This window comes from Notothenia rossii (assembly GCF_949606895.1).
Source record: "Notothenia rossii genome assembly, chromosome: 1".
Classification (NCBI taxonomy): domain Eukaryota; kingdom Metazoa; phylum Chordata; class Actinopteri; order Perciformes; family Nototheniidae; genus Notothenia; species Notothenia rossii.
The window spans coordinates 77,341,117-77,366,544 of record NC_136912.1 but is presented as its reverse complement, the minus strand read 5'-3'; the positions used below and the strand labels follow the sequence as shown (position 1 = coordinate 77,366,544).

Here is a 25,428-nt window from a genome sequence, read left to right as displayed (position 1 = left end):
GTGAAATGAGTCAACTGCTAAAGCCAGTTCTCGTTACATTAAAACGTTTGTTCGGAAAGTCTCTGGCATGTTTTGCATTTGTTTTGGGCATCATGAATCTGTCAACTGTAAGTAGTTTCAGCGAGTAGGCTACTAATGAGGACCATAAGTGCCATAGGAACTTAATGAAGCATAGACAGGTAGAGACACTTTAGTCTGTTGTCTTATTTACCATTTGCTGTGATTTATATCCGTGCATTGAGAACCTCGAGCAAAGCCATTTGCAATCTGTTATCTGTGATTAAAAAGAGTTTCCAAAAAGAAACGTCAAATGAAGTTTGTCATGTATGTAGAAAACAGCAGAAACTTCTAAATTAAATGATTTTAGAAAATGTAATAGAAATATATTATAAATAGTACACATTGTCGTTTAAAAAACAGCAATTCATAAATAATACAGACAACAGAATCGTATTTCCGCTAGCTGCAGCAATTTGAGAACAATTAACTATTATTTGGTCTTTCTCTTCTAACAGAGGAGTATAATGTAAACATGTCGAGCCTCGTAGGGCTGCTTTGACTCGTAGGGAGCTTCATTATCGCTATAACACATTCTGAATGCAGCAGGTTTTACTATCGGAACCAATCTGGTTTCCGTTTGCAGTCGGCCAATAATTGACAATCATCACCCACTCAAAATGTGAAGATTAGTAACAGACAGGCATTCAAAAGAGGTTTGAAAGGAGATTCATTAATAAATCCTGTTTCACAATTTTATTTAATAGAACAGTGAATAAAATAAACATTAAAACATACATTTGCAGCGATGTACATGTAAGTCCATTTTAAGATCATACCTGGAAGCTTCACACACATTCTAAACTGAGAGAAAAAGTATCGACCCTAGATAAAATACATTTAGGTCATCTGTCAGCTGCATCGAGGTAAAACCATCCAGTTAGATTATATTATTACCCCGATCGTGGAAACCTTTCATGCAAATCCTTTCATTTGAGCTTATTACAGCTGAATTTGGACTGAATCTTGTTCCTATACCTAAAGGTTTGAATTACCAGGTCTTCTTTGATTCAGCTGCTTTGGTCTTTGTGCCCACAATTGTCTTGCTTTTAATTTGTTTCAAAACGTGCATTTCTATTCAGATCAAAAACTGCTTGTTTAGCGGTTGTCATACAGGCATTAATGGAGCCTTTTCATTGGATGAGTCTTCAAAGATTGAGCAGTCTGTACAGTAGCAGCCCTGCAGGACATCTTGACTTAAAACTGTTTTTTAGCAGAAGAGCAGATTTGTCTTTGGAGCCAAACTTATGAAGACACTACCTTGGAATAGTACCACTTCTTTTTATAGTGATACTAATCGCTCGAGATTTCCTAATTTCATTGTTTAACGAAAACTTTTCTACAGTAAAGTTAGGGGCTAGCGAATGAAAGGATGAGTGGGATAGTGTTAAGATGACATGAATAGAGGGATTTATTTTGGTGAGATTGTGAGAAAAGTCCGGATAAAGCTTAGAAATGAAGTCGAGAAGAAGTATTTGGATCATAAAAGCACAGAGAAATAGATATGGTGAGCACTGAGGATCCAGATTAATGAATGAGAAATGAGATGGACGGTTTGGGAGATCTGAGATCTGAATTCAGCGCTGCAGGAGGGATGGAGTTATCTCAGATATTAGTATGAAAGCTATGGATAAGGGAATTTGCAAGTAGTTAAGTAAAACGTGTATGAGACTGGAAGTTCAAGTCAGATACAGGTTGGTGAATATTCATATATGTTACAATAGGAAAGAAAGTCCAGGGAATTGTGATACTGAAACAGATTGTAACTTTGGAAGATATCCAGGTATTAGGAATCTGCAAGTTTCATATTAGTTTCAGATAAAGTTAAGGGTAATTCTTAAACAACGTGCACATTTAAGCAAAAAATTACTTTCATCCAATAATAAGTATTACTAAAAAATGAATACACACATGAACTGCCTGTATGCCTCCACCAATGTAATTGCTTCTTCATTTCATCCTAAAACACATTTGTGGGACATTTTTGTAATTAGCATAAGAGTGCTTAAGTTATGGCCCACAACACATGTTTTGTGTGGACACAGTGACCTTGTCCCATGAACCTTAAATTAAATCAGGTTAAACTTGAGTCCAAGTGGATGTTTGAGCTAAATGTGGGGAAGATTCCTCAAGCATTGCTGAGATAGCATTGACCTGCCCAAAGGCGTAACAATGAGATATTACTCATAAAGTAATATATTACTGTAGTTAAATGTGAGAATACTCTTAGTGAGCGACTTGTAGATCATGGTCAGGGTGTTTTTGGCATTGAAGCGCTCCATTTCCAGAGGAGTGAGCCGCTCATTTGACTTTCTTTTGATTTATTTTTGCAATAGTCTGAAAGGTGAGTTTATTGTCAAATATTTTTAACTAAATATTCTAAGTGAGTGTCCTGCTCCACTTCCTGCCCTGTCATAGTAACGGGCTGAAAGACGGGCCAAAGGAGATACATCAGTGAGTTTAAGAGATGCTGGATGGTGTATTTTGTCACTGTTGGAAAGAGTCTTTGGGCGAAGCTGTCACTGAACTCTTTGCCAGGAAGTGAATAAGCATATTTCCCAGAATGTTGTTATATCCTTTAAACCGAAAGACCTCATCTAGTCCTTCCAGCTGTTTCTCCCTCACTCTTCCTCCACTACGTAATTTCCTACTTCCTCCTTCAATCTGTGTCCCAATACTTTTGTCTATGTGTACATACAGTTTCGTGTGAATGTCGAATTCCTCTAGCTGGTGATCTCCTGTTTTTTAGATTTAGAATCTGACTTTGCTTTTGAGGATAATCAAAGTTATCAATACTTTATTTGATGTCCTTTTTTAAAAATCAATACACCTCCTGGGTCAACAGGTTAACTCACTCATTCAGTGAATCGTTCATTGGTTCATTTGCTCGGTCACTCGCGTTATTCAGTTTTGTATTCAGTTGGTCAGGGTTAAACGGTCAGTAAACACCACACGGACTCAGCTGTATTTACTCAGCTTCTCCCTGCTGAATTCTGCTGTTGCCTGATTAACATTTATCACACTGAGTGCTGCTATTTTATATGGGTTACATTTCCTTAACTCCATTTGCAATCATTTTCGCACAAGCATCATACCAAATCAGCACGCTAATCTGAGCTGACTGCTCTGCAACAGATGGACATCTTAATCTTCCTCATCATCCCCTCCTCCAACAACACTTCCAACATCATGGCGCCTGTGCTGTGTGCCAGAGACAGCAGATTGATTCAGACATGCATCTCTGAGAAAAAACATAAACACTGAAATGAGCTACTTAATCAAACAGTGCATGCAGCGAAGTGAACACTTGAACCTTTGTTTGGATCGTGTTGTTGCATGACAGATGAGGACAGACAATTACTGTAGCTTGATTAAAACAATAAAAGGGATGCCTCATTAATCAGTGTGGATGTGATGTAATATTTAAAAAACAATCATAAAGTATTTCAATATCAAGGGCATTCAATATTTTTCTTTTTAAGTATCCTTGAATAATTACGTGTTTTCTGGGTCTTTTTCAGCAGATGTTTGATGTCATGTTGATTGTTGATTGTGATGCTGATTCCCACAAACTGAAACTCTTCACTTGCTCCACTGATTAAGACCAGAGTGCGTCTTCACCTTCTTACTTCAAGAATCAATAATCAACTCCTTGATTTGGCTGATTGCGTACATTGTACTTACGCAACCTCTCTTGGCAGATTCCTAGATTTAACCTTTATACTCCATCCTGTTAACCTGATTTTTGTCTAAATGTTGGATCTGTGCCTTATTGCTACTGTTGTCATAGATGCAATTATTCATATTTGCACCTTTTCCCATTTTTTTACATACAGACGCTTGTCCACCATTGTGACAGGTGGAAGTTGCCTTTCCTGTTACCGTTCCTCCCTTCCTCGTCACTATGACAGGGAGGCGTGTGGTGCAGTGGGTTGTGCGTTGGTGTTGGGATCAGGGGAGCACAGGTTCAAACCCCACTGCAGTCAGCATGTCGTTGTGTCCCTGCAAGGCGCTTCGCCCCAAATTGCTCCAGTGGGGATTGCCCACAGTATCAAGTATGTAAGTCGCTTTGGATAAAAGCGTCTAACAAGTGACATGTAATACAATGTATGATGATTCCTTAGGCCAATCAAAACAAAGCTCAATGTCTTTGTCATCATTACCGCTGAGTGTTTCTCTTCACAGGTAGCTCTTTGTCTTGTCTAAAACAGAATGAGTCACATCAATTATTGGTGAGTGGGTTTTCCCTCTACTGTTTAATTTGTTTTGTAGCCTCTCATTCAGAATTGCACTCAGATGCTAACATGATGCTAATAAATGAGTCCATATTCAGCATTTGGGTTTACACACAGTACACACTCACAAGTGTTTGCACTGTGCTTGTTAGGAACCTCATTTACATACAGTAATGCATGTTCTAACTTGAACCATAAAGGAGTAGTTGAAAAAAGCGATCATCTTCATCCAAACACTTTTTTTTTCAGAAGTGAAATAACAATTGTGTAGTAAATTCCAATCTTTATGCAATCAAACTGTTTCCTGGTGGTAGATTCAAATGTACAATCTGAAATGTTGTCCTCTAACTCTCATCAAACAAGTAAGCATTTATCCAAAGTGTCAAACAACTCCTTTGAAACTAAACCCTAAAGATTTTTCAAAAGTTTCATCTTTGGTTCTTAACTCAGATTAGTCCTCACAAATTAGCACACCATCTCCTTGTAAGAAAAAGAAGACACAAAAAGTATCTTTATTGCCAGAACTTCCTGTCCCTAAGATGACAACGCTGCTGCTAAAAGCTCTGTCACCAACTGCATTCAGCTTTCAGTGATTGCTCTCTGAACACTCATTACAAAGAAAATTCAACACAGCACTTTCACTCCACCTCGGAAATGTTCTTAGGAGCACATTTTCTTGGGTAAATGCAAATCCCCATCTCCCATCCAGACAAGGCTCTGAATATATACTAACTCCCAAAATGTGTCTGTATTGGGAAATATATTGTCGAAATGTGAAAACTCAATGATTCCACCTCAGAAAAGTGTCTGTGTGTGTCCTCAGAGTGACATTAGTTTGATATGACTGTCTGAGAAGAAAATGAAGTCTCATAAGCAGCAATAACATAATCAGGCAGCAATGTGAGGCTGGGAAACAGCTGTTGTGTCGGTGTTGCAAAGCAGACTCTGGTTGATAATGAGATTTTCTGCCAACCCGGGGGGGAGGCTTTTGTCCTTCAGATTAAAGGGAAATCATGAGCATCTATTTCATGGCTCAGTGGAAGACAAAGACACTGATATGATCGAACCAATGTCCCTGTAGTTATCATGATGCATTTGGAGTATTTCATTCGAGGACTTGTTATATCTGTTCTTTGCAGAATCAGAGTCTGATGCTTCTTTCATAATTATGTTACCATTACCATTGGAGATTATTCCACTGAGATTATCAAACTAGCATTGTAGTGTTAACAAGCGACCTCTGTGAAGCTTTGCTCTGCAGAGACTCGAAAAAACAATCTCAGAGCTGCCTGGAATAAACTATGTTCCTTGTATTGAAAACACATACTCCATGAACAATGATAATAGATGTATACATTGATTTTGGTTGAGGTCTTTTCAGGAGACTATAGGAACAGTACCAACCCTACAGCATATAAACATTGTGAGATTCTCCTAGAACAGGGGTCTGCAACCTTTTTGACCAAAAGAGCCATTTTGCTCCTTTTTCCACAAAAAGAAAATGTCTGGAGCCGCAAAACATATTTCATAGCTTGATAGCTAATAAAGTTGTATTTATTGTTATATCAGACAAAAACTACAGTTTTTTTGAATTTATTAGGCTAATTATTACATTATATAAAACTGTTAACCTCTAATAAGAAACAAAGAACTCCTATAAGGAGAATTACAAATAATACACAGGCCTACTTTAAAATAAATTAAACACAGCACTTGGGGAGTCCTCTGCACATTTGAAGGAAACAAATATATAATTAAAATGTGCCCACTTTGAAATAAATAAAACATATAGCTGCACCCTAAAAAGAGTTAACGGTGGGGTAGGTAAGAATGGAGAAACCAGCTCGAGTGCGCTAGAATTTGAAAATACACAACCGGAAAAGATCTGCCTCTTCCTTCAGACTTCCTTACAGAGCCCCTCCTCCAACACACACGAACGTGCACATGACCAATGAGGGCACGAGATAAGTTTGTGCACAGATGGAAGGCTGACAGGCAGGTAGGCCATCCAGTTATTTTATCCGGGCCGGCTCAGATGATTGGTCGTGCTTTTTACAGTGCAACGGCTTCCAGAGATTAATTTGTTTATGTATTTATTGTCAAAGCATTTAATATATTCATTGCTATCGGGATGTTAAGAGCATTCCATGGAATATAACAAAAAGTGTTTTCTGAAATAAATGACATACCCCATTGAATTATGGCTGAAGATCGTCAGCTGTCTTCCTCTCCCGTGTTGTTTATATATACAGTCTTTGGTTGTTCCTCGATACGTAAAGGCTGCAGCACCTTTGACAACTTCTCTCTACATATCAAACATACCGGTAAACCAGCATCGTTTGCTGTGAAAGCATATAACTCTGTCCACGCATAATTAAATCCTGTGTTCCTCCGGTACTTTTCTTTGATTTATCCATAGTTCGCTCATAGAGCCGGGGGTCAGGTTATTCACCCGCAGGAAAAGGCGCTGGCGCGGGACCGTAGCAGGATGTGACGCATATTTTAGTTGACCTAATTAAAACCGTTTTGTTTTTTATTTATGTGTCACAGTATCACCTCAAAATACAAGATACGAAACATTTTCAACCATGCAACAAAATATAAATAGTCCTAAAAATACTTTAATTTGTATTTCCTTCTTATTTTTGTCTAAGCTCAAGGGAGCCAGAGCAGAGGCCTTAAAGGGCCGCATGCGGCTCGAGGGCCGCGGTTTGCCGACCCATGTCCTAGAAGGAACTCAAATTACTTGAGGTTTTCCAACCCATAACTCTTGGAATCAATAAAGTATGTTGCAATGAACTAATGCTTTCTCCTGTCTTGAAACCTTTAACTGCAGATAAAAACAAAGACAGCGGTGAGCTCCATCAGCACGTCTCTGTGCCCCAGTGGTGTCTGCCCACCTGTTAAGCCTGAGAGCCCCCAGTGGAGGGGGCTGAGGGGTGTTTTTTCACATCTCTATAAAGTATATTCATTAATCGTTATTCTCTACTAATAGTTCATTACAAACTGTATATAATTGCTATTTTGCACATCCCTTTCAAGATTTTCAAAGGTGTATTGACAGATCATATACACAACTACAGTATAGTTATGCAATGAATGAAAAACTTGTGTCACAGGTTTCTCAACAGTGCATTACAAGACAGCTATCAATATGTGTGTATACCTCCACCATTAAACTGTCAAATTCTGCACATTTCTTATACTATCTACACATACATAAGAGTATCATTAATGTGTATAATATCAGTTAAAATAAGTGCTTCAACATTGTTAACATTGCAGGAAAGCAATATATTAGTACTTTGTCAGGCTTAATATTTATCTATACCCCCAACGCTTTTTCTTATTTGAAAGAAGACCTTAACCTAAAGTATTCTTTAATGTGTTAATAAATGTTAATTACTTTGTCTGCTTTGCACATCCTCATATTAATATCTTTGTACATCCGACACTGAACTGTTTTATTGTAGAGATCCCTTACAGTATCTTCTTGATTTTTTATATTCTATATTTCTATCATTGACCTTCTACTTTCCCCCTATGAAAGTATGTACTCTTAATATCAAATCATCAAATAACATTATTCAACAAAAATAACATTATTCAACAAAAATAATTCAATAACGTGCTTTAACCACTAGGCGGTGCACACAAGGTACACACAGCATACTAATAATAACTTTGTATTAGTAGTGTAGGACACTTATGTACACTGAACAAAAATATAAATGCAACACTTTTGTTTTTGCTCCCATTTTTCATGAGATGAACTCAAAGATCTAAAACATTTTCTATATACACAAAATAACCATTTCTCTCAAATATTGTTCACAAATCTGAAAAAATCTGTGATAGTGAGCACTTCTCCTTTGCCGAGATAATCCATCCCACCTCACAGGTGTGGCATATCAAGATGCTGATTAGACAGCATGATTATTGCACAGGTGTGCCTTAGGCTGGCCACAATAAAAGGCCACTCTGAAACGTGCAGTTTTGCTTTATTGGGGGGGTCTGGGGGGGTCCGAAAACCCTAGGGTTAAACCATAACCCTAACCCTAACATGTCACCCATCTCCTTCGCATAGAGTTGATCAGGTTGTTGATTGTGGCCTGTGGAATGTTGGTCCACTCCTCTTCAATGGCTGTGCGAAATTGCTGGATATTGGCAGGAACTGGAACACGCTGTCGTATACGCCGATCCAGAGCATCCCAAACATGCTCAATGAGTGACATGTTAGGGTTAGGGTTAGGGTTTAACCCTAGGGTTTTCGGACAACCCCAGACCGCCCCAATAAAGCAAAACTGCACGTTTCAGAGTGGCCTTTTATTGTGGATGAACCAAATTTGATGAAGGCTTATGGCAATGTATGATGTCTATTTGATTGTATTTTTTGTATAATTTGTTGTTCTGAATTTTGCATTAACTGATGTCATTTTAAAGATGTGTCGCCCCTCGGGGGCCCCTTACTGCTCTGGGGCCCCAAGCAGTTGCCTGCCTTGCCTGTCCGCAAGCGGCGGCCCTGCACGGGACCCTGACCAAGCGTCGCTCCTGGACGCTGGAGTGAGAGTGTGTTGCTTTTATAAGTGAAGATATGTCATTTGTTCTGGGAATGTCCTTTTCGAGCCTCAGACCTGAAAAACAGGCCCAAGGCTTAACAGGTTAAATAAATATCCCACAGAGCAGTGGTTCCCAACCTAGGGGGCGCCAAAGATCGCAGGGGGGGCGCCAGGCTTCAGATGATTTGAGGCCAAATATCATATTTAGACTTTTTTATTTTTTTTATTTTTTACATACAGTATAATTGTTAAGCAATACATGATTGTCACTAAAAGCCTTGTCTCTACATTACAATAAAATATACAAAATAGTTGATTAATTTATTTGAATACAAATTCAAGTTAGTAGCTAAAGGCATAAAAAGACAGAAATGTATCATCTTTTCTTTAATATAAATGTTTCTTCTGCCCGTAAAGTGTCCAAACCAGGCTTTTCTCGATAAGCGCATTTTTAATACATAGTCATTGTCCATGCCGGTTTCAGTTGGATTATTTGTCACAGTTGCTCCGATCAGATCGTTCTCCTCCATTGTGTAGATTATTTACGACTTTTGAATCCACATAAACACATCGGCAAAATCCGGCTTACTTTGAGCATGTGTTTTAAATAGTTTAATCCCTTTGTGAATTGTTTCCACTTGCGGCATCCTTTAATTTCTTCATACAGCGGGAATCCAACTGAATTAATCCTGAGTCCAATAACCATCAAAGTCACTCCAATCGTGCTCCGTGATTACGCTTTCATCCTCCTTTAACAAAATACTTCACATTCATCCAGTTTGTGACAGTAGTTGTAGCATTTTTGAGACTTTTAAACTTTAATTACCGCTGTTGCACCCCCTCATTTGTGGGGGCTCTTGGGAAAAAAGGTTGGGAACCACTGCCACAGAGGGTTCTCTGCGTGGTAGAGACATTCATAGAGATTAACATGTATGGACCTAAATACACCAACACTCTACTGTAAATATTTCAGCAGCTTACTTCCCTGGGTTAGTCCCATAATGGACCCTACATTCAGTCGTGCGTGTGTGTGTGTGTGTGTGTGTGTGTGTGTGTGTGTGTGTGTGTGTGTGTGTGTGTGTGTGTGTGTGTGTGTGTGTGTGTGTGTGTGTGTGTGTGTGTGTGTGTGTGTGTGTGTGTGTGTGTGTGTGTGTGTGTGTGTGTGTGTGTATTCGATTTCTGTTAACATGTTGGAGAAGAACATGCTTCAAGTGTGTGGGTGCATAGACTTGGTTGTATCTATAGAAGCATGCCTGTGAATGTGTGTTATTGGTTGCATGTAGTTGTGTGTTTCTGGTTCAAATTGGCAAATTTAGATTTTCTTGAACTGAAAAGAAAAAAAAGAATTGCTCCTTTAGGTCAGGGAGAGATATTCTGATAACCTGATGTATGGAGGCAGGTTGTTAACCTGTTCCACTTTAATACTTGTGTGTGATTGTGTGCACCTGAACCTGACAACACGTTGTCCACTGATTGAAATTATACCCCTCTTTTTCCAGGAGGCTGTCTGCCTTTCTGATTGCACTAATCACACTGCAGGTCAACAGTTGATGGTGTACCTCTGTGCAAGTGTGTTTATATGACTACACTTTTTCTTGTGTGCTTCCAAATGAATCTTCAGACTGCATGCAGGCCTAAGGAAAAGGCGTAGAGGTTGTATCCTATATTTAGACTGAGCGCCAGGAGAAAAAGCATGTGAAGGAAAAAGCACTTAACACAAAGACTGACCCTTAAACAGAACCGTCATGTTTCTGTGAGCTGAAGGATTCTTTTTCAACCTTTTTTATGTGGAAATGGACTGTACAGAGCACTAAATGCATGCTAAATGTTATGAATATTAATCGTCTTTGTGTGTTTAACCTTTCTGGTAAGAGCGTATATCAACTGTAAGTCTCAAAAGCTAGTCTTTCAAAGTGTACAGGATTGCAAAAACAACATTGGTAAAGTGTGTTTGTGTGTTGTTTTTGTTTGTCTGTGGGTGAGACAACAGTGACAAAAAAGAAGATGTTTGTCCTTATGTCTGAAGTGTAAAACACTCTTCAATAGTGAAAGAGGTAGACATGTTGCCTAGAAACATTGTGTCCTAACAGACATGGTGTCTTATCACCTGAGTCAACAGATGGTGATTTCTTTTTCTACCTCTGGATAGAAAATAAAAGCAGCATCTAGTGGGAGGGTGAGGGACTTTGAAAGGAGTCTTGTAAAGACACAATATATTAAATAGGCGGTAGTGTTATTAATGTATGTGATAGCATATGGATCAAGGAAGACTGACTGGGCTGGCTTCCTTTTTGACTGTGTAGTTGAATAATATATTCCATACTGATACGTGTGACAGGAGTTAGTAAACTTTTGTTGCAAATTGTTATTAAGCGGGTCAGCTAGCGCATAGCCAATCTAGATCTAGAGTGCTTGAAGTAATAGTCAAGATCAAATGTGTAAACAGTCAAAAGTAATGGATAGGTGGTTATGGTCTCCCTCCTGCATTCCTCGTACCATAACGGTTCTAAGTTTGATGTCTTGATGTTTTCCTTCTTTACTTTGTATTGCCTCAACTATTGTCAGTTTTGTTTTTAGGAAACAGCTTGCCTTTGCCCGTTTGGTGTCCTTGGGTCCTTATTGAACTGAAACAAAACATGAATACAATCTAGTTAATTATCAATTCAACTGAACACATTTGAACATTTGATACACGATGGGTGGTGTCCTTGAAATTGTACTTGAACTCCTGCAGGATACATCACTTCAGGGGAACCATAGTACGTGGGTGAGAGATGGAAAATCATGCACACATGAAAATGAATGAATTGCTTACAAAAACGGGCCTCCTCATTTTCTTGTATAATATGTATTGTGTGTGTGTGTGCGTGTGCGTGTGCGTGCACGCGTGTGTGTGTGTGTGCACACACATGCACGTGCGCAGACACAGGGTCGTGCTGGTGAGTCATGCCTGGAGATCATGCTGTGAGGACTGACGGGTTTAACTTGTAAGGAGAAAAGTGAGATACCACAGTGTGAGGCAAAACGTCTCAGCACGCCTCGCTCCCTTTACACAGGATGAGCAAAGTGAAAAGCAGAAGCCTTTCAAAAGAGGGATCTGCAAGTGAGTGTCTGTGTGTGTGAGAGAGAGAGTCAGCTATGTGAGTAGAATGATTGGTTTATATGAGTATGAGGCTCCGATATGTGACTCTGAGTTATGACCTGTAAATAGTACACACTGTTCTTGTTCCTAATTAATGACCTCAAAACACAGATTCTAAAAATATTTAGCAACTCAATATATTGATGTTAAAATATAAAAAAATGTAACACATTGAGCAGAGAACAAAGAGGCCACCCCCAAACAATGTAGGGGAATTGTACCAGTTGGGGCAATATATATATATATTTAATTAACAGTATGTATTGCAACGGTTGAGCTCCTTTATTATAGGAGACTTAAAATGTCAGAGAAATAAAGGGAATAACAAAAGCCAAATAATAAGTGTAACCTCTCCATGCATGCAATTACTGTCTTAAAAAGATAAAAATACATATTTCTAATTCAATTTCAATTTATTTTGGTTTACTTGAAATCCATGAGAAGAAGAAGAGGACTCACTACCAATGTGAGGACAAAGGTGACCAAACAATATAACATTAAAGGAGTTAAACATTTCAGTTATACATCAAACAAAGATTGGTTTATGTTTATATCAACATTGTTTCCAGCACTTCCTCACCTTTTTTGCAGAACTCAGTCATGTTTTGTGCTAGTTCTGGTGTTGCTGAGGTTTAGTAAATGTCAGCAAAAAGGCACATATGCATTGTTAAAATACACTAGTTTGTTGTGTTATTTATGTGAAAGGAGAAATGCTCCACAAGGCACGATAAATGCAAAGACATTTGCCAGATAATATCATGATTGTTACCTCTACTTGATGCCTACCAATAAAAGGAAAAAAATCGTTACCTTTACCTCAGTTGAAATGTTGCCCATTATGAGACGACACAGAGGGAATAATGGGTATGTATATATATATATATATATATATATATATATATATAATACATATATAATACAGAACCAGAACACTGATCTTTGTGCTGGGATGCATTTCCTTCCTCCTTCAATGTCCTAACTGCAGTGCACAAAAAGTATGGGAAAGGGTTGTTTTTGTTTTTCTGTGGGTGAGGCAACAGTGACAAAAAAGAAAATGTTGGTCCTTATGTCTGAAGTGTAAAACACTCTTCAATAGTGAAAGAGGTAGACATGTTGCCTAGAAACAGCATTGTGTCCTAACAGACATGGACACCTGAGTCAACAGATGGTGATTTCTTTTTCTACCTCTGGATAGAATATAAAAGCAGCATCTAGTGGGAGGGTGAGGGACTTTGAAAGGAGTCTTGTAAAGACACAATATATTAAATAGGCGGTAGTGTTATTAATGTATGGGATTGCATATGGATCAAGGAAGACTGACTGGGCTGGCTTCCTTTTTGACTGTGTAGTTGAATAATATATTCCATACTGATACGTGTGTGTGTGTGTGTGTGTGTGTGTGTGTGTGTGTGTGTGTGTGTGTTTTTTTAATTTTAATTTAATAGTTTATTTGACAATGCACATTAATGAACATTTTAAACAAAAATAATGCTTTGAAATGTAAATGAGCCAGATTTTAGCTTTGAGCTAATTTCCATCCGTAGTCCCGTCACATACGACATTTATGAACATAACATTCATATACATGGTAAACAGAAATACATGATATGCAGAAAGAGCATGAGCAGCATAGAAGCATTTACCACAAGGTAGTACAATGTAGCAGCTACGACATATAAAGTGCAGGAGGAGATTGAGTTTGTGTGTGTTTATGTGTGTGTGTGTGTGTGTGTGTGTGTGCGTGTGTGTGTGTGTGTGTGTGTGTGTGTGTGTGTGTGTGTGTGTGTGTGTGTCTGTGTGTTTGTGTTTCCATGGTTATATCCATGTGCGTGTGTCTGAGCACCCCCCCCCCCCCCATTCTAACCAGATGGCATGTTTCCTAATCAGGATTGTGTCACTTAAGAAGTAAATCCCCCTGTTGAAAATATCAACAAACAATACACCGATACGCAGACACAGTCATATACATACAAACATATTGTTAATTTACTTGTCACACACATCATTAATAAAACACATAACAAACTAATCTATTGGGACTTGTCAGCTTCCAATTAGAAGTAAAGAGTGCACAGTGTTATCACTTAAACTAATAAGACTGGTCACCCAGAGTGGAATAATTTCATTCATATAGAGGATTTATATTCTTATGTCTTTGACAGCATTTAAGCCAGTAACAATAATAATTATGTCCCTGAAATGAGAACCAGTGTGGATACTTCCTGAAAAAATACTGGTTGTATTATAGTGGAAGCATTTTAATCTCTGTAGCAGAGTCCGCCTCGCCTCGAGATCAGATTTGCATATTATGATTGAGAGATATTTTAGTTCAACTCGATACAAGGAAGTCTAAATGTAAGATTGAGTCAATCCACTGCAGGGGAAGGGATTGCATTTATTTGCATTCAGAAGCATCACTTCTGTTTTGTTCCTTTTACAAATCAATGTAATCCTTTTCTTTCCTCTTTAGGTGCAAGTAATATTAAGCTCAGTAGTGGAATATGAATAGATTTAAATAGATTCATTTCATCTCAATCTTTTGTCACATAGATGTGATGTTTACATCCCAGATAAATGTGTTTATCTCCTGTAAACATATCTATTCACTCTATGACTTTATTCATAGCAGTATGATAGATGTGTGCCTTCACAGTGGAGGTGGTGCTGAATATTTTATCAGTGTGTGTGTGTGTGTGTGTGTGTGTGTGTGTGTGTGTGTGTGTGTGTTTGTTTGTGTGTGTGTATATGTTGTACCACCACAAAGCGAATGGTAATAACATGTTCACTCTCAGATAGTGTGGCCTCTCTCCGCTCCTTTCCTTTATTACCAGTACTTGATGGGACAGACTCAGACTGGCTTTACAATGACTGTAAAGCTTACATCAGCAGGGAGCAATGGTTTGAATAGCTTCGTGTGTGCAGCTGTGTGTAAATATGCAGAAAGCATGTGGGTATTTGTGTTGTATTTTCTCTCAAGAATGCCCTGAAGCTCAGATTGGAAAGATGAAAGATTGTTATTCCTAAGGGTTTCCTTATACTTGAAAAATAGATCAAATACACCTCAGGCTTATTGGCTTCAAGGAGATATGTCACAGTGGTACACTCACAATACTAGGGGATAAGTCACTGCTGTCAGAACGACTTCATTTAGTTTTTTCGTATAAACGTAGAAAAGAGGATCATTAACGTTTTTTGGTATTTGGGTTTTATGTTTAAAGGATTAATTGGAAACTTGGGGAATTTTTACATTTAGTTCTCTCTTGCTTCTTTCAGTCTTTAGGTTGTTCCCTGCTAGCTGTAAAGCTTTATATTTAATCCACAGGAAAGGGGTATCAATCTTCTAATATAACTCTCAAGGAAGAAAGCTGAAAGGATCCGACGTCTACATCAATAAGCACCTGACCAACTCTTGGTAAGTGATAGATGCTATTTTGTTTCACTTCATTATTCCTCACGACAAAGTGTTGATGTTAGGTCTTTTCTGTCTGGGTAGGATCATTATTTTACCAAAATCCCTTTTCAGTAGCCATTGAAACTTCCCATGCCACAGATCACAAGAAAACAATTACTCTTAATGTTTTAAACATAAACTTATAGAGTTGCTCCTATAATAAAGCAGCTTTAAACAGGCCGTTTTGTTAATTTCCTGCATACTTATTGCTGTTTTTCTGGCAATTTCCCCATCAAAATGTATTCTGGGTCTGACTCAGAAATATGATCCGGCCTTTCCAAATCCAGCTGCGAAACCTAGTATTGACTCAGTTGAAATTCCAAAGCAGAAAAAAAAGTGAAACTGAGACCCCGTCCACACGGAGACTAAACAGTTGTTATCCGCTATAGTTCTTTATCGTATGGACAGTACGCCCTATACGATAATTTCCTGATAACGATGATGCCATGGCCCCGCCTCTCCCCACCTCTACTGCTCACCCCCACGTCACCCGCGTCATTGCTGATGTGTTTCGCCAACAACAGCAACAATGGCGGATCACAGGGTTGCGTTTGTGCTCCAGACACTACTGACCATGCAACAGATGTTAGTGCAAAATCTACAGCTCCTCTACCACAACCATCAGCAACAAGTGGACATGGAGCACTACATGAACTACATGTTGCTAAATCCACCGCGGAGAATAAACTGAAGGGCAACCAGGCAACCATGCTCGGGGGTCTTCTTCGCTGCTTTTGGTGGAAGTACAGCGCCACTTACAGGCATATGTACTACAGCGTCTGTTGTTTGGACGGACACGTTTCTTGAGCCGATTCAGTATGGACGGAAGACTTTTTTGATATCGACATCGGTTCGTTTTCATTTTCGTCTCCGTGTGGACGGGATCTGAATCTGACTGAAACCACTGGAAGGATTTATGAGAAAAAAAATGCCCGCGAGGTACTGACAGTCAATTAGGACTCCTTAAGACTCCATCTATGATACCATATATGGATGAGTTTTGTGACATTGGTCCACTTTGTCTGAGTAAAATATTGCAACCCTGAGGCCTTTAATAACTCATTCGGACAATTGAGAGATGGAGGTGTTACACTCACAGTTAGTTGGGTCTTCTTGTAAATATAAGTGCTGACCTATCAGACCTTGGCTTGTTAAGGAAAGACATAATGTGATGGCTGACTCCCTCTAATTCCAACCACACTCACTCACTCACTCACAGTCATACACATACACATACACATACACATACACATACACATACACATACTCACACACATGTACTGCAGTGCAGGCACTCAATTCAGTCACAAATAACTTAAAGCAGGCCTATTCAACTGGCGGCCCGCGGGCCAGATGCGACCCAGAACCAACTCCCGAGTGGCCCAGCCTCCCGTAGCCAAATTCATACACTAGTAAAGACCATGAACGCAACACTCCGTGTTGCATAGAAACCACCAAACCACAACGCAGCACGTTTTTTGAAAGTGCGTCTAGTGGTGCTAGTAACGGTGGTCCTATGATAGCAACTCTAAAATATGTCTCTCTCAACTCTGAAGCGTAAACAGAGACAAAACGGTCATTGATCTTGTGGAGCAGATCCAAGTCAAGCTGGACCTTTTCGCGACCGACTTGAGCACGGGTCGGATGCTGCATTTTCCGACGCTCCCCAAACACATCACATCTCCGGCACAAATCACGGATGTGATGACAGATTTCATTGCGAGGTTGAAAGAGAACTTTGCCGGTCGATTGGATGAACTTGCTCTGCCCACAGAGGTGATGATGGGCTTTGCCAGAGACCCCTTCACTGTTGCAATAGAGGGGGACGTATCAACCGGAGCAAAGGAAGTGGTCCCCTGCATCGACAAGGGGAAATATACACTGGAACTTATTGACATGCAGCGCACTAACGGGCCAGCGAAGTTTTGGAGTGATGTCAAAAAACAGTAGTTCCCTAACGTTCAGAAAGTAGCGATCTGTGTGCTCAGTATGTTTGGATCAACATACATGTGAATCAAGCTTTTCACACATGAACTCAATCAAAAGTAGCACTCACTGCTCCCTGACTGACAGCACTCTTCACCAATGTCTTAGGATTGCATTGACATCCTATGAGCCAAAAATCACTGCTCTTGTTCAAAACTAAAAATGTCCCTTCTCCCATTGAGAAAGTCAGCGATGACAAATCACAAATGAGGTGATAGTAAGCACCTAGTTTACTATAGTAGACGTGTAGTGTAGTATTCATTCATATAGTTACCCGTGTCCCTTGTTATGGGTTTGTGCACTGAAGGGTTTGACAGTTTTTTCTGTATTCATTTAAATGCACTTTGTAATGTGTCTGGGTCAAATGTGACCAAAACGTATGATTTTTTTGTTATTACTTGAAAAGTGAAAAAATAGTATTGCTACAGTACTACCTCTTTGTGTCGCATTGGAGCTCTTTAGCTGTTTTTTTTGTATGTGAGGACATTTATTAAGACTGCTATTATTGTATTCACTAAATGCACTTTGTGATGTGCCTGGTTCAAAAAAACTAACCTAAATATTTCACTTCTAAAGCAAACAAATGTAATGCTACAACTGTGCACTTTTTTTTCAGATTCTGTTCAATTAATGCTAATTTGTTGTGTTTTTATGCACTTTTTGACGTACCTTTGTTAGATGAACAATGAATAAAAATTGCATGTTTTTCATATGTGTTGGTCACTACCTGCTTTTTACAGGCCGCTGAATGTCTGGCCCAGCTGCATTTTGTAGTTATAAAATCTGGCCCAACTGAATGTGTAGTTGAATAGCCCTGCCTTAAAGAGAACTTATACAACATGTTACCATTGCAAAACACAATACATTTGATTCACATAATGATGATTTAATGCAACATGGGAATCTTTCAGCAGTCAGCAGTAGTTGTAAAGGAGTAAGATGTAAAATGTAGGTTATGGGAATTCACTGAGTTCATGTTGCTAAATAGTTAATAATACCTCTGGTGATACTGATCTGTTAAACCACATTATCTTCACATTATGTGCCCAAAATTGTGTATGTTATAATGTACATTTTCCTGCTTCTGATTTCTCGTGAATTAAGTAAGAGTAGATGTAGAGATTTTGCACAAGCTCCAGATCACTTCAAATTCATTATTTCAAAGTCTTTCTACCTATTTTTCACCACAACATTAATGTAATATCTAGGAAGGATTTATGAAAAGAAATCTAAAGAGTCGAAGGTGCAAATATGGCTGTTTGTTCATTAAAATCATGGCATTGCTCTATTTATAACTTGATTTAGCTGAATGAATATATTAATATCAGATTATAAAATCATGTTTTGTCGTTATTAAAATAAGGATAGGAATGTCAATATATCCAAAATGTACAGTCCAAACCATCTTTGCCTGTAATATAGTGATCAAATCATATCAAACTTAATTTATTTAGCACTTGTCATACACAAATGTAACTCAAAGTGCTTCACAAACCAAACGCATAGACAATGTACAACACACACATTAAAACCATAACATTTGTCTTCATGGTTTCATGGAGTCTTTGGTGTGCTGCTGATAGCAGTTCAAATACTTGACTTCTTGCTGGTCCCACAGCAGACTGAGGGAAACTCTGCGCGCGCCTCTCTCTCTCTTCCTCTCCTTCTGCCTTGCCATTGGTCCACACTGCTCGTCTGCTGGGAGGGAGGAAGGAAGATCAACGAGTTTGAGATGCGTTTGAAACGCAAAGTCTTTCAACCTGCCTGAACAAACACAAGCACCTCGATACTGGAAGGAAGTGCATGGTGAAACGGATTACAACTGAAACCAACAAGAAGCAGTTTAATCAGCGCGCGAGCTTTGTTTGTCTTAATCTCCGAGAAAAGTGGACAGGGCAACATTATGTGAATAACAACATCCGACTCAGGATTACCCTGCTTGTTTGGGGCAGTTGTGGAGTAATCACACTCCAACAGAGGATGGCAGGAAAACACGCTGACACGGAATAAAATATTTGTTGGATGTTGTGACAGCTGCTCTATTCCGGCCAAAAATAACGCGCAGGTGGCATCGGGATTCCCTTTGTCTGCACGTGTGGATGAGCTGTGGAGAAGGTAACCCAGAAAGCTTTTCTCTTTAGGTTGTCGAAATAGATCTGAGATATTCTGTTTGCCATACGATCTAGTGTTTTAATTCTAACTGTAGTAGTGAAGAAAGGTTTGTTTATCTCCTTTCATGTTAAGTTCACCCTTACCCCCTAGCCTTTAACCCCAGGCTTTCCTTTTTTTAATTTAATTTAATTGATAAGTATATCAGTATCCTATCAACAGTGTGAACCCTTTACATGACCATATCCATGAATATTGCAGTTCATTTTAAGATTATTGTCATTATTGTGCTTTTTTTCTGGGTAAGTTATATAACACATCATCGTTTAGTTTAAATTGTGTTGTTACAGAATATACTTACGCTGGGCTCTATAGGAAATAACAGTACACCTGCTAATCAGCAGAGCCATTGCTTTGACATGTTGGGGTCATATATCCATCAGCAGTTTCCTATTGTTGTAAATGTCATCCACAACTGCCTGAATACTTTGCAGGAAAGTGCTCATTAGTCCCAGAGGGAAACCCTCTGGCAATGTGGATGCTGGCTGATAGTCATGTGTTGACCTGCCTTGAAGTGCATAGTGTCTGATGAAGAGTGTGCAGACATCAGATACCAACATATATTTTCTTGTTCTCTATTTTTTAACCTTTGAACAGTGAAATTAATTAACTGATTAATCCAAGTAGATTCCTACTTTTATTGATTTCTAATTGTGCAGAGAACAGCAGCTTTCTGTCTTTTTCGGTCCTGACTGACAGTGACAGTCCAGATCTAATGGCAGACTTTGTACAAAGATCTGCCTGTGTATGCTGAAACAGTCCTTTTGACATCCTATAATTAGTTGTTTTTCTCCTTTAAAAAAAAAAAAAAAAAACCATCATTAACTGAAATGCAGATTTGGTACAATTGGAATTTGTCACAGGTCTGAAAGACAGTGTGGGGACTCCCATTGGTGACAGATCCAAACCAGTAGGGTATCCTGTTTTGTGAAAGAAACTGTGAACAACAAAACAAATCAATCTGCTGCTGCTGGGCTATCATGTTTCCTTTTTCCAGACCGGCAGCTCTCTTTGTTTATGTCATTTCTGTCTCTTTCTCGACTTAAGCCTACACTTCATGTTTAAATGTAGCAACCAATTTATCCTGAGCAGGGCTCTAATAAGGAGGCATCCGTATTATAGTCCTGCAGAACATGAACATTTACAGCTCTTATACTGTCAAGATGGACTTTTACTATTTACAAATATTGAATTTGTGTTATTAAGGGGCGGAAATTGGTTACAGTAACCCACTTTGAGAATATAATTGAGCAGTCGACACATGATGCGGGAACTGTGATTGCATTAAACATGTGTGTGGTGTTTACGCCGGTTACCTACTGGGATATGCATGACCATTAAACCTTTTGGATATTCATTACAGTAATGGTACATTCAGTAATTTAGCACTCAACATGCATGCCAACAAATTAGCCTGCTACGAATCGAGTACTGTACATACGCACAGTTAGTGGACACATGGTATACTCGCAACACATCATTGGTAATCTGCAGTTATCCTACTGTATATCTAAAAGAAAGCAGCCTTTTATGCACTGATGAAAACCTGCTGGTGCCTCTTTTTGCTCTCTCTGGAGCAGGAATAACTCCAGCATGATTTCACCCAGAGTAAGTCAGTGCACACAGTAACCCCAGAGGTAAGCGTCTGGGCACAACAATCCAGTTCCTACTGGAACTAACTGACCTATTCCTGTCATGAATCACGATTTACACTGTAGACGGACTGATAGCAGCAGTCAGTTAACCTCCCAAAGTCAGACTGCACCTTAAGATCCCTTTTTATGGATTTAAGTCTGAGAAAGGCAAATGGACTGATTAATATCTGAATAATTGTTGAGTGCTTATGTGACTCAAGGGATCAGTGAAACTACTGAAACCTTTTGAACTATTTACTGTAGGTGTTGCTTTTGCAACCATATGGCCTATTTCTCTTTTTACTTTTATTTTAAAAATAAAATAAAGGAGGAACTTTGTTTGGACTGCCCAGTGCCCAGGGGGCTAACACCAATACTTTTGTACATGAGATAGTCATCTCTATGCAAATTAAAAACCATGTTTCACATCGCTGTTTTCTGTCTATGCTGCCCCCACCCAGCCCATGCCTATCACTCAGCCAATCTGTCATCCTGTCATTTTAATTGCAATATGGATTATTTTAACATGCAACTCGATGGTGGTTCCGGCCAGGCTCAATCCTGCTCTCATAGCGGATACAATTAAACGCAGGTCATTTTCTTAGGTCCTTGAAGATTACACTGTGTGCTATTTGATTGATTTGTTCTTTTAGGTAAATTAGGAGTAGTTAGAGCCAATTTAGTTTTTTTTAGAGTGACGCTATCACTATATTTCTCCTGGCTTTTTCTTTGTTTTAGCAGATCCCCTAGAGAATATGCATCTGTTAAATATCCCTCAATCAAAGAGTTGTTTGAAAAATCTAATGAAAACAGGCAAACGTGGGGAATGCCAACAACCAATTCCCCCTGTATTTGGGAGTTTCAGGGTGAAGATACCGGACCTTTTTATGTGTACACAAATCTGCCTGTTTCATAACTCTGGCTGTGGCGTACATCTGCTGTATTTCTTAAGCTTGGAGCGTTAATGTTAGTTACCGTTTATACTTATATACGATAGGCCCCTGGAGAGTTTCTTCTCATGTGTGCATGATGCAAGTAAATGTCTTCTGCATACATTGTGATTAATGTGTAAACTGTTGATGCATACTGATGATATACATGCCCAGAGGTACTGCTTTTTAAGATCAGTAGGAGTTAACCCTTTTCTTTTTATGTTTACATTTTTGCTCAGCTAAATATTGCTAGCTGACTTTGTGCCGATTTGAAGTCAATAAAAAGAAAACGGCAAGGGTAAAAGCAAAGTAAATGTAGTTCTCATTCATAACACTCCGTTCGATGTCTCACTATGGGATGCGCCTCAACGCGTATGCAAACAGAAGCATCAATCTCATTACGCCAATCCTGATTGGCTGGTGATCTTGACGTCTACGTCAGGGAATCCACCCACCCTATAACTAGCTTGCGCTACGACGCAGCATCATTCAAACACCTCTTCTCGCTTCGGAGCACATCTCAAAATATCAGTAGCCGGACTAGCTTAACTGTCCACAGACTGAACCCAAGCTAACATTCAGTCGACGGGCGCTTGCCGGTTACTTTTTGCTTTGCGGAAGATTGAATTAAATATTAACACACCAGTTAATATTGAAATCTGCCCTGCCGTTTTTTCTTTCGGAATAACGGTAGGGTTTTAATTTTTTTCTTCAAACAGTAACATACCTGTTACTAGTTTATCCCTCCGTGCCGACACCACGGCAAGCGAGGACGGATTCTTCTCTCCCTCACACCAGAGGAGACGGAGATAAAAGATATTAACACACCAGTTAATATTAAAAAATCTGTCCGCCGTTTTTCCTTTCGGAATAACGATAAGTTTTTGATTTTTTCTTTCAAACGGTAACATACCTGTTACTAGCTTGTCCCTCCGCACCGACACCCCGGCAAACGAGGATGGACCCTTCTCTCCCTCACACCAGGGGAGTCGGAGGCTCGGAGGCTCGGCTCTGCGGCTGCGGGTTTAAGATCTCGGGCACGGACTCACACCAGGTCCGCTCGTCCTGCCTTGGGCTTGAACACGCCCAGGAAGCTATCGATAACTCCGGTTCGTGCGGGCATCGTGCCCGCTTCACCGTCAAGAGCCTCCGCCGACAGCTAGCGCACCAAGCTAGCCTGTCGGGACAGGACCCTTTCATGTCCGTTGATTTGCTGGCCGGCAATCGGGACATGGTGGCGACCGCCGCGGAGATTGAGCCCCGCGCTGTGTGAGGCTGGGGTTCAACAACGGCGGTAGCTGCGGAATCAGAGCCCTGCGCCGTGTCAGGCTGGGGCCTGGTGGCGGCAAGGTCCGCGAGAGCGGAGCCCCGCGCTGTGTCAAGCTGGGGCTCCCAACTGGACCTCACCGTGGTTCCACCCGCGGAGGATGTCCTGGAGCTGGACTATACGGAGGAAGATGAAGAGGATACCTCTGAGTTCCTCTTATCTGACTCGGATGAGCACGAAGATGACATCTTCGTTTCATCTGCTTAGGCTGCAAAGCCGGAGGTGATGTCCGCTCCCCCGGGTGAAAGCACACCAGCTTCGCCCTGCCTCAGTATGGACTTGCAGGCCGTGTGCCAACGTGCTGCGTCCAGGCTGGACATCCCCTGGCCTGAAGTGGCCGAGGAAACCTCCAGATCTCGCTATGAGGGGAAGACCTTGCCCCAAGCAGCGAGGATGAAGAGGCAGCTTCTCCCAGTCTTTCCAGAGATGCTGGACGAGGTGTCGGTCTCGTGGAGAGACCGCCCTTTCAGCAACAAGGCCCCAATCCAGGGTGCCTCCTCTTTGGACTGTGACGGCATGGAGAAACTCGGCCTGCTCCGCATGCCGCCCATGGAGCCGCTGGTGGCAGCCCACCTCCAACCGTGGTTGGTTTCGGAAGACCGCCTCCAGTCAGCAATGACCGAACGAGCCTATAGAGCCGCAGCTTTGTCCGCCAGGGCGCTCAACGTCTCCTCGCTACTGACCGCCTACCAGGCGGAGCTCTGCAAGGACATGACGGTCAAACCTGAGCCTGCCGTCTGGGACGAAATCGCAGCGATCACGGACATTTGCCTCCGTGTCTAGCGCTCTGCAGTCTAAGCCACGGGCAAAGCACTGGGGATAATGTTTGTACAGGAGAGAGCCAGGTGGCTTAACCTGACGAACCTTCTAGACCGGGAAAAAGAGGACGTCTTGGACATGCCTATTGTTCCCGAGGGCATATTTGGCTCCGCTCTAGCTTCGATGCAGCAGCGGTGTGAGTTCAAAAAGAAGGAGGATGAGGCTCTCCAGCTTTGTCTTCCCCGAAGTGTCCAGCCGCCGCCTTCAACGGCCCCGCGACAGTCCTTCGCTCAGGCTGCCTCACGTCCTGCCCGTTTCAAGGTCCCGAAACAGCAGAGGTCACAGCTCGCCCCGGGTCTCCAGCTCAGACACGAGGCGAGGACGAGCTGGCCAAGAAAGTCTCCGGTTCCGGCAGCAGCCGCTCAGGCACAGCCGGTCCAGACTTTCAGCCACCAGGTGAGGAAGAAGAAAAGGGCGGCCTGACAGCCTCCTCTCCTCTCCTCGAAAAAGGAGCTGGGAATTCCCTGTTCTCCAGCTCCAGGACACGTTCCAGTGTTCGATGCTCATGTGTTTCCGGGGTGCAACCATGTCCCTATCTTCCCGCCACCTCGAGTGATGTCAGAACGTCATCCTCAAGTTCGCGCCATGAGGGAAATGGACTTAACATCAAACACATCATCAATATTGTTGTTTAAAAAATCATTTTCTACTGTCGTTTCCAGGCTTGAAGCCAAGGGCACAGTCAATACAAATGAAAAGAAAAACAATAAAAACAATAAACAGTATGAAGTCTACCCCCCTTCTAAAAGTGGCTGCTGCCTCTCTCAGAAGGCGGACGATGGACGGAGCTGTGAAGGCATCACCGCCACGCGCATGTGCAGTGTCGACCGGGGTTGTCAACCTGGGGTACCACCGTGTTCAGACACTAGAGGGCCCCCTAACACAACAAATAAATACACAGAGGGCAGACGACAGGGATGTGACATCTCCACTTGCTTTGAGAAGCGAAAACTGGAGGATGCTCACAGATTCTGCTTGGGTTTTCAAGACAATAGCACGTGGTTACAGACTCCAATTCGCTGTCACCCTCCCTCACTTTTCGGGCCTTCTGCATTCGCAAGCCCGGGGAGAATCGGCCCATATTCTGGAGCAAGAGAATCTCTCGCTACTAGAAAAA

The 25,428-nt window shown here is 40.8% G+C and overlaps 1 protein-coding gene across 1 annotated transcript in view; it reads left to right on the top strand.

The window, feature by feature from the left end:
* The first annotated feature begins 19,206 nt into the window (after positions 1 to 19,206).
* pde4ba (phosphodiesterase 4B, cAMP-specific a) overlaps positions 19,207 to 25,428 on the top strand; it is a 161,237-nt gene continuing 155,015 nt past the window's right edge. The window contains exon 1 of the mRNA XM_079677595.1: positions 19,207 to 19,545. The gene's annotated coding sequence lies outside the window, so the exon portion shown is untranslated. The remainder of the gene's footprint in view (positions 19,546 to 25,428) is intronic.